Source organism: Pangasianodon hypophthalmus, chromosome 11, assembly GCF_027358585.1.
Source record: "Pangasianodon hypophthalmus isolate fPanHyp1 chromosome 11, fPanHyp1.pri, whole genome shotgun sequence".
Taxonomy (NCBI): domain Eukaryota; kingdom Metazoa; phylum Chordata; class Actinopteri; order Siluriformes; family Pangasiidae; genus Pangasianodon; species Pangasianodon hypophthalmus.
The window spans coordinates 600110-614376 of record NC_069720.1 but is presented as its reverse complement, the minus strand read 5'-3'; the positions used below and the strand labels follow the sequence as shown (position 1 = coordinate 614376).

Sequence of the window (14267 nt, the reverse complement as noted above, 5' to 3'; positions counted from 1 at the left end):
AAACTGTAAAGTTTAAAGCTTTTCCTAAACACAGTGTATAAATATAATATAAATAACTGGGCTTTAATATTTCATTTAATTGAATTTAATTTTTGTTTTGTTTTAACTGTTTAGTTTATATTTGTTTCTTTCTGTTAGAAGTCAGTGTTCAATCCAAGATTTAATTATAAGTCCATTCTCTCTCTCTCACACACACACACACACACACACACACACACACCCCTGTGGTCCTAAATCTGTGAGTCTAATTCGCTTTGTTTGTACATGATCGAGTTTATTAGTTATGTATGAATAAAGCGGTGAATGATTCCGTACTGATCCGGAGGGAAACTAGGGGGCGCTCTTACACCTCTAATGATACTGAGAGACTATTAGAATTTATTTATTTATTTATCATTTACACTTTCATTAAGTTATAAAGTATAAAGGAAGACAGGCAGGCCGTGATGATGGTGGATTATGGTTATAAGTGTAAATTTTTTATTTCTGTAGCTGGATTGAGTTTCAGACTTTCAGCTGAAAGCAGCAGTTTTTCGGTGTTTATTCTCTCTGACCAACCGACTGCTATCATCATCATCATCATCATCTTCATCATCATCATCTTCATCATCATCGTCATCATCATCAGGGACTGTTCAGCCCCCTGAGGAGCACAGTGTGGGAAATTATTACAGCGCTCTCTATCTCTCTCTCTCTCTCAGTTTCTCTGTCTCTCCCTCTCTCTCTCTGTCTCTCTCTCTCTGTCTCTCTCTCTCTCTGTCTCTCTCTGTCTCTGTCTCTCTCTGTCTCTCTGTCTCTCTGTCTCTCTCTCTCTCTGCATCCGATTAATTATAATTTATGACACTAACATGACATGTAAGTGAGGTTCATTTCATGCAAGTGAAAGTCAGTTTCTCAATATGATCTAAATGTGGACTTTTAATCCAGTTTTTTTTTTTTCCTCTAATGACTTTTTCAGGTTTCCTGTTTGATTTGAATTTTTTGTGAAATTCCCTGGCAAAATTTTCGCTCCTGTTATTTCTCCTTCTCTGGTTGTTTAACTAGAGCATGTCCATGGAGATGTAAACTTTTGATTATAAGAGTCAGTTGCTGTAGATTTCAGGTCGTGTTATAACGTGTTTTCAGAAATCAAAATCTGATTAAGTAATTACGGAAATGTTTTATAGATAAAGAGGGCTATTTTCAGATATTTAGTCACTCAGAAACTAAGGAGGGGATTTTAAAACTTCTACTGTATAAATGATTTGCATTTTATAGAGACCTACATGTAAAACTCTACGTTTATACAGTATATTGTTTTTTTAAGGCAAGTGAGCTGAGACCTTTCCTTCTCTGACTGCTCATAATGCACCGTATATCAATATTTTGACTTTTCCGATGCTCTGCTGCTTTATTTTTATCTTTCTGTCGTTGTCCTTGTACACACTCATGTCATACAGAGTCAGTGTACAGTGCAGAAGTTCATGTTTCAGTGTTTATGACCTTTTTCTGATCTGGTCGCTGAGGTACAGTTCACTGAACCCGGTGTCTACTGCTTTGGAGGTCAACAGTCGAAACTCTGCTGTTAAACGAGACACGAGTCGTATGTTCACTCATTTCTATTCATTAACTTCAGCTGAAACAATACTGTCTACAACTCAGTGGATTAAAGTGTGTGATAGTCTCCACCTGAACACACCTGTCCTGAACACACACCTGCTTTATAATGACCTTGCTGATGACAAATCTATTGCATCAGCTGAAGAGCAGGATGTGAAACGTGATGATGTCAGAATTTGTAGAAAGTAATTTTTTAGAACGTCGGCTGAATCGATCTCGGTCACTGGCCTTGATGTTTGTTATCCTGCTTTATTTATAGAGCTGGAAACAAAAATCACATAAAAATAAAACAATTTTAAAATAATAAATAACAAATAAAATAATCAAGTCACTGTTACCACTCTGAAGTTGTATTTTGCTATAACAGCACATTCCTGTGTGTTTTATTCCTCTTACGCCGCAGCAACTTATCAACAATTACAATTTTTATTTGTCAAGAATGATCTCACACTTTTTATCTGTTTATAGTTACATTTTTAAATGAAAATAACGCTATAACTTATAGCAGCTATAAACACTCGTTCCTTCACCAGCGTCTCTTTTTTCTCTCTCTTGAAGTTAATAAGACAAAAAAATAAAAACGCAGCTTGTTACGCATGTTACTGAGAAACCGCAAAAAAGAAGCGTAAACTCCTCTGTCCTGAAGACGTCGGAAAACTTCAAGTTACAGCTTTACCTCTGACTGTTACAAAGCACTGACACTGGAGACTCCTTCCATCAGTGTTAAATAAACCTCTCCTTACCCTGAAGAAAACTTCACCACATCATGTCTCTACCACCGCCCCTGTGAATGAGCTGTTACTATAGAAACTCGAACTCGAGTCATTTCATTTCACTCTTATTTATTTATTTATTTATTTATTTATTTTTAAGCTTTCATTTCATGTGTTTTTTCCTCAAGTGCTATAATCTCGAAGTCTGTCCTTCACTTCCTAAAGCTCATTCAACACTGTGACTGCTTCTTTTGAATCCCCAGACACCTGAGAGGAAGCACTCTGACTCTCTCTCTCTCTTTATTTATTTAGTTTTTGTGGTTAGGGTGTGGCAAAATTCCAGCCGTGTTTAGCACAAAAAAATTTTTTGTAAATAGACACGGCTTTGTTGTGGTGCTTCTTCAGGTTCCACTGCGATAGAGACTCTACAGATGTATTCAGGGGAAGCTGAATGAGTTCAGCAATAGCAGGATTATGTTCTTCCTGTAGCTGAATCGCTTGAACAGGAGTGAAATGTGCAGAGATCTTCAGTTCCTGGGGTGGAAATGAGTTCGATGTAACAGTAGATCAGATCAGCTCAGCTCGCAAAAGATCCATAGCTCCAGATACTCCAGATACTCCGCCCAGACTTACATCACATTCGATATTGTTTTGTTATTAAAAGGAGTGAAATCTCAAATAGCGTTCCACAAACTGCACAAACGGTCAACTTCCTGTGAGATAAAGGAAGCATTTCCATTTCCAGCATCTGCGTCAGTGTCAGAGCTGATTGGACGTCCCAGAGGACGCGACGGACGCCTCACGCCGAGTCTGTACACAGAGACCGGCTGGGAAATTCCTCTAAAGTCTGTTCTCTGTGGACATCGCTATCTGCTCGGATAACATCTGCGCTGTGTCATTGATAACTGCTTCAGATTCACTTCATTCTGAATCATTTATCAGCTGGAGTTATTTACAGTGCCATGCATAAGTATTCACCCCCCTTGAACTTCTCCACATCTTGTTGTGTTAAAGTGGACTTGCTGTTTGATTTACACAATATGTCTAAAATTCCATAGAGCATTTTTTAAAATCAAATTATCAAACAAAAATGCAGACATTTGTTGCATAAATATTCACCCCCCCCCGTGTTGCTGGAACCACAATTGGCTGCAATTCCAGCTGCAAGTCTTCTGGGATAGGTCTGTATCAGCTTTGCACATCTGGATCCTGATGTTTGTGCCCAGTCTTCTTGGTAATATTGCTCAATCTCTGTCAGATTGGATGGAAAGTGTCTTGCCACAGATTCTCAGTTAATGACTGGATCATTCGAACACATGCACATTCTTCACGTTCTTGGTTTTGAGCCGCTCCAGGTTTTTTTTGTTGTTGTTGTTTGTTTGGTTGGTTTTTTTTCCAGTTTTCTAACATTAACTCCAAATATCTTCTTTTCAACGTGTGCTCAGTGCTGTTAGAAGTCTTAGCTGTTATGTCCTGTGTCTGAATACTGTTATTTGTAACTACTATGTCTTGTCTAAAGCTATCTTGTAAAGGAAATTTGTCTCTGTTTGACTACACTGGATAAATAAAGGTTAAATAAAATAAACAGTGAACACAGAATAAATGCAGTTGTTGGACAGCAGCGATGATGATAAATTCCAATCTTCTCTTCTCTCAGAAGTTTCAGGATGTTCTGATTCCATCTGATTAGATGTTTGTACACTCAGTATTTATTATTTTTTAAGATTCTTGTGGCTCTCAAATGTTTTCGCTGAACTTGCAGTGCCCCAGATGTGCTTCCCAGCTGTTTAGTCATGCTTCTCGGACAGCTGTTTCTAACTGTATGCGTACACATTTTGGAATTAAGAGCAAGTCATGAATAAAGCGTGCCGACGTTGTGAGCACGAATGCGCTGAATGTAGGAGGTTTTCTCAGTCCTGTGGTTTCTGTAGCTGAGTGTGAGGCGTGTGGACGTCCACCTGAGCGCACTGATGAGAAAAAAACTCTGTCTGCTTTCAGAAGTAGCTCACATTAAACCACACAGTTTGGTGTTATGATGTTGGGAGCAGAACTCCTGCCCCGTGGGAGCTGTTTCCTCTCAGGCTTATTGTGTGCTGTGTGCTGTTCTCATGTCAGCGGATCAGATTAAACACAGCTAGAGCAGAAAAGGAAGTGTGCTGTGATTGAGTTCATCATCAGACAGCTACACATGCACACTACAGCACAGGGCCTTATATATAGAGAAGAAGAACCACGTAAAGTACAAACAATGTTTAATAATTAAGGAATAAAACAGTTAATGTTATGATGATGGGGTGGTGAGAAGGAGGAATTACTGTACAACTGAAAGTTGATTATTTTCCTCAAACACCACATCCCTGGGTGCTTTATTCCTCTTACGCCACAGCAGTTTACCAACATTATTTATTTAAAAAAATCACGTTGTACTTTTTCCATTTATAGTTACATGTAATTATGTGGAATGTCTGTGAAACGAGTTAGTTCCTGTTGTCACTTACGTTATAGCAGCTATAAACACTCGTTCCCTCACCAGCGTCTCTTTATTCTCTCTCTTCAACTTAATAAGACAAAAAAAAAACGCAGCTTGTTCCGCATGTTAGTGAGAAACCACAAAGAAGAAGCGTAAACTCCTCTGTCCTGAAGATGTCGGAAAACTTACAGTTACAGCTTTACCTCTGACTGTTACAAAGCTCTGACACTGGAGACTCCTTCCATCAGTGTTAAATACACACATTTCTCCTTACAGAAAACTTCACCACATCAAAGATAAACTTTTCTTTCTGGCAGGGAAACTCAACCAACTCTCTTTTCTACTCGCTTTAATCCTGATAAACCTTCAGGACCTGTCGTTGGGTCTCCCATTTCTTTCTGAACTTCCTGTAAATGCGGTAAATAATCCACAGTAGTTACTGAATAACATGATCTAAGATGAATAACTGAATAATACGCTGGCGGTTTAAAGGGTTAAACATTAGTGTGTGGTTATAGAAATGTGTATTAGTGTTTTAAAAAGTCTTTTTACTGTTTATTTAATTTATGCACTATTTTGAAATAATCAAAATCAGTTCAGAGAGTAAAAGAATTAAGACTTTTGCCTGTTCTCTTACGTTAATCTTCATCGCTGCCTCAAACGTCTACTGATCTGATTTTTACCAAGAAAAAAAAACATCAAATACGCCACATTTCCTGACAGATTTTTTTGTAACTCGTAAACCAGGGTCATTATGCAGCTTTATCCATAATTCAGGCTTCATAAAGTTAATGATTATTTTGAGCGTTTTTGTCAAGTCTTGTAATTGTACAAGTTCAGCTCTAATTTGTGAGAGCATTAAAAGGTTCAAAACCCCACGTTATCATCAGAGAGTGAAAATTACAGATGCGTGAAGTACACCGTGTCTCAGAGCCAGAGTTGACAAAGAGACAGGATTTAGCTGAACGCTCTATAGTTCTCATGTTTACCATTCTTAAAAAAAAAAGCTTTTAGTTCATAGGTTTGACGTAATGAAGCTGTTAAAGCCTGTGATTGTGGACGCAGTTAAACATTACAGTGCAGTGTAGCAGTTCTCTCTGGATCACGCTATACTTTCTCAGTCATTTTAGATTCTCAAGCTTCTGAAGACAGAAATGGCGTTATTTATTTCCTTTCCGCAGAGTCTTAGTGCAGTCGAGGTCCAGGATGAGGCCAGAGTCTTGGCCGTGTGTCCGATCTGCGGCTAGCGAGTGTGTTTGTAATGATTCTTTGTCCACTTACACAACCTGTGAGCTCGGTTTATTCAGCTGTTAGCAATGTGTGAGGCTGCTGAAGAACCTGGAGCACGTGGGGAAAGAGTAAATCAGCTCGCTGGCCCTGCACGTCCGTGGCCGTGATCAGCAGGCGTGGACATCCACTCGACTCCGGGCCAGAAAGCTAATTATAGTTCCTCGAGAATTCCTTCTGCCCTTTAAAACAAAGAGACACAATGGGAGTATTTATAGAACGCTCAGTAACAGCGTGAGGGAAAGGTAGGGTTAGAGCAAAAAAAAAAAAGTTGTGGACAATAAAAATGTTAAAATAACTGCATGCCTTCTCAATTAACTTTAAGCCCCAGCCTGGGGCTTCTTCTGTCCAGCTGGATCTTCTGTCCAGCCTGGGGCTTCTTCTGTCCAGACCAGGGCTTCTTCTGTCCAGCTGGATCTTCTTTCCAGGCTGGGGCTTCTTCTGCCTAGCCAGGGGCTTCTTCTATCCAGCTGGATCTTCTTCTGTCCAGCCTGGGGCTTCTTTTGCCTAGGCAGGGGCTTCTTCTGTCCAGGCTGGATCTTCTTCTGCCTAGCCTGGGGCTTCTTCTATCCAGCTGGATCTTCTTCTGCCTAGCCTGGGGCTTCTTCTATCCAGCTGGATCTTCTTCTGTCCAGGCTGGATCTTCTTCTGCCTAGCCTGGGGCTTCTTCTATCCAGCTGGATCTTCTTCTGCCTAGCCTGGGGCTTCTTCTATCCAGCTGGATCTTCTTCTGCCTAGCCTGGGGCTTCTTCTATCCAGCTGGATCTTCTTCTGTCCAGGCTGGGGCTTCTTCTGTCCAGGCTGGGGCTTCTTCTGTCCAGGCGGGGGCTTCTTTTGCCTAGTTAAGGGCTTCTTCTGTCCAGGCTGGGGCTTTTTCCCCTCAGCAGGAGGCCTGGTGTGAGTAGCTGCAGCTGGACTCCACTTTATTTCGCAGTTTTGTGATGTTTGTGATGTTTGTGATGTTTGTGGTGGTGATTGTGTAAAAAGCTGCTCGGTTTGTGTGGGAGTGACAAAACTGGAGGGGGGGGGGGGGGGGGGGGGGGGGGGGTTCAGGGGAGGGGGACGGGGGGCAAAAAACACTCCGTCGCTATAGCAACAGGCTCAGCCTTCAGCACGAGACACTGGGCGCGAGCGGCGCGGAGGCTTTTGTCCGCCTCAGAGAACATGAGCGCGCGGGGAAAGTTTCCCTCAGTACCGGCGCTTCATCGACGCTTTTTCCCTCTTTAACTGTGTTTGTAACCAGCTGGACACCATGACTGGGACACCGAAGCGCTTCTCTGAGGTAAAAACGAAACCGCTTTGTCTTTTCTTTCCTCCTGATTTTGTTTTTTTTCCTCAGAAATGCCTGAGAGTTTCTCAGGAACACATTTGGCTGTAGTTCATCTGCAGGCAGTTAAATTTACTGTAAAATCGCAGAAGATAGATGTGAAAAAACTCAGAAAAAGGGCTGGTTGGTGTGTTAGCGTCGTGTTTATGTCGCGTTATAACGTCTTTAGTTTACACTGAGCTCTTGTTTGTGTTGGAGTTATCGCAGATGTTGAGTTATCACTGCGCATGCGCACTTCCGAGCTACTGACTAGCTCATGCAGTTCCTTTGGTTTGATTTAATCTTAAAGTGTGTAAATAATACAGTTATTAATAATTATAGCTTTTCTTCCTGTGTTATTTAATGTAATGTTGTGTTTTATACACGGAGTTAGAAGTTTTTCTGATTGAAATAGAATGACATGCAATCAGTCAACATCAGCATCACTTCAGGTTTATTCAGTGCTCTGGATGAAGGTGTGTGTGTGTGTGTGTATAGTGAGAGTAACGTGTGTGTATAGTGTGTGTGTGTGTGAGATGAGTGTATAGTGTGTATAGTGTGTGTGTATAGTGAGAGTAATGTGTGTGTGTATAGTGTGTGTGATGAGTGCATAGTGTGTATAGTGTGTGTGTGTATAGTGAGAGTAATTGTGTGTAGTGTGTGTGTATAGTGTGTGTATAGTGTGTGTGATGAGTGTATAGTGTATAGTGTGTAGTGTATAGTGAGAGTAATGTGTGTGTGTGTAGTGTGTGTGTGTGTGTGTAGTGAGAGTAGTGAGAGTAGTGCGTGTGTGTGTATAGTGTGTGTAGTGAGAGTAGTGCGTGTGTGTGTATAGTGTGTGTGTGTAGTGTGTGTAGTGAGAGTAGTGCGTGTGTGTGTATAGTGTGTGTGTGTAGTGTGTGTAGTGAGAGTAGTGCGTGTATAGTGTGTGTAGTGAGAGTAGTGTGTATAGTGTGTGTGTGTGTGTGTGTATAGTGTGTGTGTAGTGAGAGTAGTGTGTGTAGTGTGTGTGTGTGTGTGTGTATAGTGTGTGTGTGTGTGTGTGTAGTGTGTGTATAGTGTGTGTAGTGAGAGTAGTGCGTGTGTGTGTGTATAGTGTGTGTGTGTATAGTGTGTGTAGTGTGTTTAGTGAGAGTAGTGTGTATAGTGTGTGTGTATAGTGTGTGTGTGTGTGTGTGTGTATAGTGTGTGTGTGTGTATAGTGTGTGTGTGTGTGTGTGTGTGTGTGTAGTGAGAGTAGTGCGTGTGTGTGTGTATAGTGTGTGTGTGTAGTGTGTGTGTGTGTGTGTGTGTAGTGAGAGTAGTGCGTGTGTGTGTGTATAGTGTGTGTGTGTGTGTGTGTGTGTGTGTAGTGAGAGTAGTGCGTGTGTGTGTGTATAGTGTGTGTAGTGAGAGTAGTGCGTATAGTGCGTGTGTGTGTAGTGTGTGTGTGTATAGTGTGTGTGTGTGTAGTGTGTGTGTGTGTAGTGTGTGTATAGTGTGTGTAGTGAGAGTAGTGAGAGTAGTGCGTGTGTATAGTGTGTGTGTGTGTGTGTGTATAGTGTGTGTGTGTGTGTGTGTGTGTGTATAGTGTGTGTGTAGTGTGTGTGTGTGTAGTGTGTATAGTGTGTGTGTGTAGTGAGAGTAGTGCGTGTGTGTAGTGTGTGTAGTGTGTGTATAGTGTGTGTGTGTAGTGAGAGTAGTGCGTGTGTGTGTATAGTGTGTGTGTGTGTGTGTGTGTGTGTGTGTAGTGAGAGTAGTGCGTGTGTGTGTGTATAGTGTGTGTAGTGAGAGTAGTGCGTATAGTGCGTGTGTGTGTAGTGTGTGTGTGTATAGTGTGTGTGTGTGTAGTGTGTGTGTGTGTAGTGTGTGTATAGTGTGTGTAGTGAGAGTAGTGAGAGTAGTGCGTGTGTATAGTGTGTGTGTGTGTGTGTGTATAGTGTGTGTGTGTGTGTGTGTGTGTATAGTGTGTGTGTAGTGTGTGTGTGTGTAGTGTGTATAGTGTGTGTGTGTAGTGAGAGTAGTGCGTGTGTGTAGTGTGTGTAGTGTGTGTATAGTGTGTGTGTGTAGTGAGAGTAGTGCGTGTGTGTGTGTATAGTGTGTGTGTGTGTGTGTGTGTGTGTGTATAGTGTGTGTGCGTGTGTGTGTAGTGTGTGTATAGTGTGTGTGTGTGTGTATAGTGTGTATAGTGTGTGTGTGTAGTGTGTATAGTGTGTGTGTGTGTAGTGAGAGTAGTGCGTGTGTGTGTAGTGTGTGTATAGTGTGTGTGTGTGTGTATAGTGTGTATAGTGTGTGTGTATAGTGTGTGTAGTGTGTGTGTAGTGAGAGTAGTGTGTGTGTGTAGTGAGAGTAGTGCGTGTGTGTGTGTGTGTGTAGTGTGTATAGTGTGTGTGTGTAGTGTGTATAGTGTGTGTGTGTAGTGTGTGTAGTGAGAGTAGTGCGTGTGTGTAGTGAGAGTAGTGAGAGTAGTGAGAGTAGTGCGTGTGTGTGTGTGTAGTGTGTGTGTGTGTAGTGTGTGTGTGTATAGTGTGTGTGTGTAGTGAGAGTAGTGAGAGTAGTGTGTATAGTGTGTGTGTATAGTGTGTGTAGTGTGTGTGTGTAGTGAGAGTAGTGTGTATAGTGCGTGTGTGTGTGTGTAGTGTGTGTGTGTAGTGAGAGTAGTGTGTATAGTGTGTGTGTATAGTGTGTGTAGTGTGTGTGTGTAGTGAGAGTAGTGTGTATAGTGTGTGTGTATAGTGTGTGTAGTGTGTGTGTGTAGTGAGAGTAGTGTGTATAGTGTGTGTGTATAGTGTGTGTAGTGTGTGTGTGTAGTGAGAGTAGTGTGTATAGTGTGTGTGTATAGTGTGTGTAGTGTGTGTGTGTAGTGAGAGTAGTGCGTGTCCCCTGCTGAAGCCCCCTGCAGCTGCAAAACCTTTTTTCCTCTAGAACTTTGTGAACAGTTCGTCTTTTGTGTGGAGAGGAACAATGACCTCTCCTCTCTTCTCCTCTCCTCTCTTCTCCTCTCTTCTCCTCTCCTCTCTTCTCCTCTCCTCTCTTCTCCTCTCTTCTCCTCTCCTCTCCTCTCCTCTCTTCTCCTCTCTTCTCCTCTCTTCTCCTCTCCTCTCTTCTCCTCTCCTCTCCTCTCTTCTCCTCCTCTCCTTTCTTCTCCTCTCCTCTCTTCTCCTCTCTTCTCCTCTCTTCTCCTCTCCTCTCCTCTCTTCTCCTCTCCTCTCTTCTCCTCTCCTCTCCTCTCTTCTCCTCTCTTCTCCTCTCTTCTCCTCTCCTCTCCTCTCTTCTCCTCTCTTCTCCTCTCCTCTCTTCTCCTCTCTTCTCCTCTCTTCTCTTCTCCTCTCCTCTCCTCTCCTCTCTTCTCCTCTCCTCTCTGCTCTTCTCCTCTCTTCTCCTCTCCTCTCTGCTCTTCTCCTCTCTTCTCTTCTCCTCTCCTCTCTTCTCCTCTCCTCTCCTCTCTTCTCCTCTCTTCTCCTCTCCTCTCTTCTCCTCTCTTCTCTTCTCCTCTCCTTTCTTCTCCTTTCTTCTCTTCTCCTTTCTTCTCTTCTCCTCTCTTCTCTTCTCCTCTCCTCCTCTCCTCCTCTCCTCTCCTCTCTTCTCCTCTCCTCTCCTCTCTTCTCCTCTCTTCTCTTCTCCTTTCTTCTCTTCTCCTCTCTTCTCCTCTCCTCTCCTCTCCTCTCCTCTCCTCTCCTCTCTTCTCCTCTCCTCTCCTCTCCTCTCTTCTCCTCTCTTCTCCTCTCTTCTCCTCTCCTCTCCTCTCCTCTCCTCTCCTCTCTTCTCCTCTCTTCTCCTCCTCTCCTCTCCTCTCCTCTCTTCTCCTCTCTTCTCCTCCTCTCCTCTCCTCTCCTCTCTTCTCCTCTCCTCTCTTCTCTTCTCTTCTCCTCCTCTCCTTTCTTCTCTTCTCCTCTCTTCTCCTTTCTTCTCTTCTCCTCTCTTCTCCTCTCTTCTCCTCTCTTCTCCTCTCCTCTCCTCTCCTCTCCTCTCCTCCTCATCGGAGCAGATCTTCAGCAGGCCTTCTGTTCTCCGTCCAGCGTGTGTGTAATACGGATGAGGAGAAGATCAGGCACTAAACCACTGCGAGCCGCTACGCAATATAAAAACAGACATGTTCTTCTGATCTTATCTGTAAAGTGGCTCTGATTTCTGATGACTCGTGCTGTACTCATGTTATGTTTGTCCAATGTCTTCTCTAGAATGAGTATGCCCCGCCCCCAGGGGGCGTGTCTTGCTCCACAGTAGCTGCTCGTTAGCAGTAAACATGATTCGTGGGTGTGTTCTTCACACACACTACTCCCTTTTCCATCGGAGAATAAATGTTTGGAGTTTATTCATGGCTAAATAACGGCTCTACGCTGTAACTCCACACACACACTCACAACACACACACACACATCGTCTAGGATTAAAGTGAGTGGGTAAAGGCGGAGGTGTGAAATCCTCCACAGCTGAAAAAAACTAGCTAGCTCAGTGTTAGCTGTGTTTAGATTGGACGGGGGCGTGGCATGTTGTAAGTCTGGATTGCTATTGGCTGTTGCGTATAGATCAGACAACAAACCATTCCGCTGACTTCCTGTTCAAGTACATCAACGTGCGGAATGTATCACACGACGTGATGATTCGTATCTTACAGCTACGTCCGTTATCCTTCCTCGTGTTAGATTAAAGCGCTTGTCACGAGTCTTACGGCTTTTTATTGGAATTACGTGCCGTTTCTATTCATACTCATGCTTTATACGTGTGACATCAGTATTTACGATGACGTTATGCTAACGCCGTGAATTATGACGATGGAGAAACACGCGTACTTCGAGCTTTGTCCTGAATTGACATCAGAGCCGAGTTGAACTCTTTTAAACGCACTTTAGGACCAAACCAGTGACGACTTGCTTGCTGCGGGAGATGAAAAGCCGAGCCCATGATTGCGTGAACCAGAAACAGAAAGCGATTGTTAATTTACTTTGTAGCTGGTAGGACGAGGCGTGTTTTATCTCGTCCCGAGCTAAAAAAACCACTTTGTAAGACTCTGTGGAATGTGAGTGAATTGATTTGGTAGTGAAGGATGAAAAGGGGAAACACGGCTGTGCTGTAGAGTCTGTGTGAATTCACTGTTTATAGTTTTATTTTTCTCGCTGTGACTCTCAGTTTTGCTCTAAGCTTCATTCTCATTCTCATAAAACTGCTTCTGGATCGTGTATAAGTACGAAAAGATTTACTTCCTCTCTCGGGTTAAAAACAACTTTTCTGATTTTACAGATACGTCGCATCGAATCTGTAGGATTTTCTGTTTTTTCAGACCGATTATGAGCGTGAAGTTTTTATGCCGTGTTTATGTTTCCCGCCATGAACGTACGTGTTCACGCACTTACACGAATAGTCTCGCTCTTTACAACGTTATCGAGTTGATTTTAAGTAAAAATGAAGTGCATTAGCGAGCTACATTAGTTATCTTGTTAGGTTTTGTTTCACTTCGGAAACGTGTTTCTGTACAGCCGTAAATAAAGCGCGGTTTCGTTTTCATTACATCCGAATCCCTGGTGTTCGATGATCGTCAAGAACAACATGGTGGAACATCAGAGCTGATATTTTTCGCTCACCTGGTGTCACCTGCAGACATTTATTTTTCTCCTCTAGTGGCAGAGTTTAATGTTTAAAACATTTTATCGCTTGTATTGTAGAAAGATTCTGTAGTTCCTGCTCTTGATTTACGTGACAGCGTAGACTAGCGTGACGTCACACGTGACGTATCACCTGATATCGAATGTTGGTATCGGAGCATTTTTTATTTTTAGTTCGAATCCGTATCAGACTGATATATCTGATATATCTGTGTGTCCGAATCAACGCATCCCTAGCTAGAACAAGCGTTAAAATCAGGTTCACTGAAGGGGAAAGGACGCAGGATGTGAAACACGTCTTTTTGAGCCTGAGCACTGGAACGCTTTCGGATCAGAACTCCGGAAAACCGACTTTCCGAGTTACGAGTAAAACGGATTGTAGCGTTGAACGTGTGAATTCACAGGCGCTGGTCTCGTGAGCCAATAGAAAGCGAGTGGGCGGGACTGTGGTGTGTCTGTCTTTGATCAGTGCAGAAAATGGAGGAGTTGTTATCTTTCCTTAGCGCTTTCTGTTTTTTTTCTCGTTAGCAGTTATGGCGCTTCAGCGTCCAGGCATTACAGGAACTCGGGACTGACATCAGTGTTTAGATATTTCACTTCTCAGAATTTAGCGAAGAAGCTGATGAACAGCTAATGACCCGGAATAATGAAGCGGCTCTTGAACTTGAATGCTTTCCTTTCATTTTCTGTCATTTCAAAAGTCCAACTTTCATTTTCTCAGTGTTGCAAAGATTTACTTTAAAACTCTGAAATGCAGATCATCCATTCTGTGTTTAGAAAAAAGTTAGAACGAGTGTAAACAGCTGAAAGTAATGGAAGAAATGGCATGAAAATGGCTTCAGGAACTGGTTCCATCTGGCTCTTCTAGTCAGATCTCGGTAAGCAAGAAATTGGGGGATTGTTTGTGGAGTGTACAGCTGCTGTGAGACGTGACGGCCTGATTCACACTGAAAAAAAAAAAAGAAGGAAAAAAGACGCAGTTGAGATCAACGGGGTCCAAAAATTCCCTCTGCTTCCCGCTCAGAAGATTCAGTCATCATTCTCAGGGACGAGGTTCAGCAGCTCTGGCTTTAAAAACACGAACGTTCTTGGCTGCGTGATGGACGGATCAGAACTTGTCCAGCACCAGGGATTTGTCCATGTGGACAGCTGTTTAAAAAAACTCGAAACACAGACGGAACTCGTCTTATCCTCTTTCTCCTGCATCTAAACACCAGCGTCTCAGGTGGTGACGCCAGCGTGAACATCACACAACATCCACCACGTCCGTGTGGTTCCTTGATGGAGTCTCTGAAGTGCCGTTGGATGCT

General features: G+C 42.8%; 1 protein-coding gene across 2 annotated transcripts in view; it reads left to right on the top strand.

Annotated features, from left to right (window-relative positions):
- The window catches only part of dennd2b (DENN domain containing 2B), a 74976-nt gene that overhangs the window by 417 nt on the left and 60292 nt on the right, over positions 1 to 14267 (top strand). The window contains exon 1 of one of the 2 annotated variants that reach the window (XM_053237948.1): positions 7169 to 7351. The exons of the other annotated variant lie outside the window; for it this stretch is intronic. The gene's annotated coding sequence lies outside the window, so the exon portion shown is untranslated. Of the gene's footprint in view, positions 1 to 7168; positions 7352 to 14267 lie in introns of those variants that run through there. 2 annotated transcript variants of the gene reach the window in all.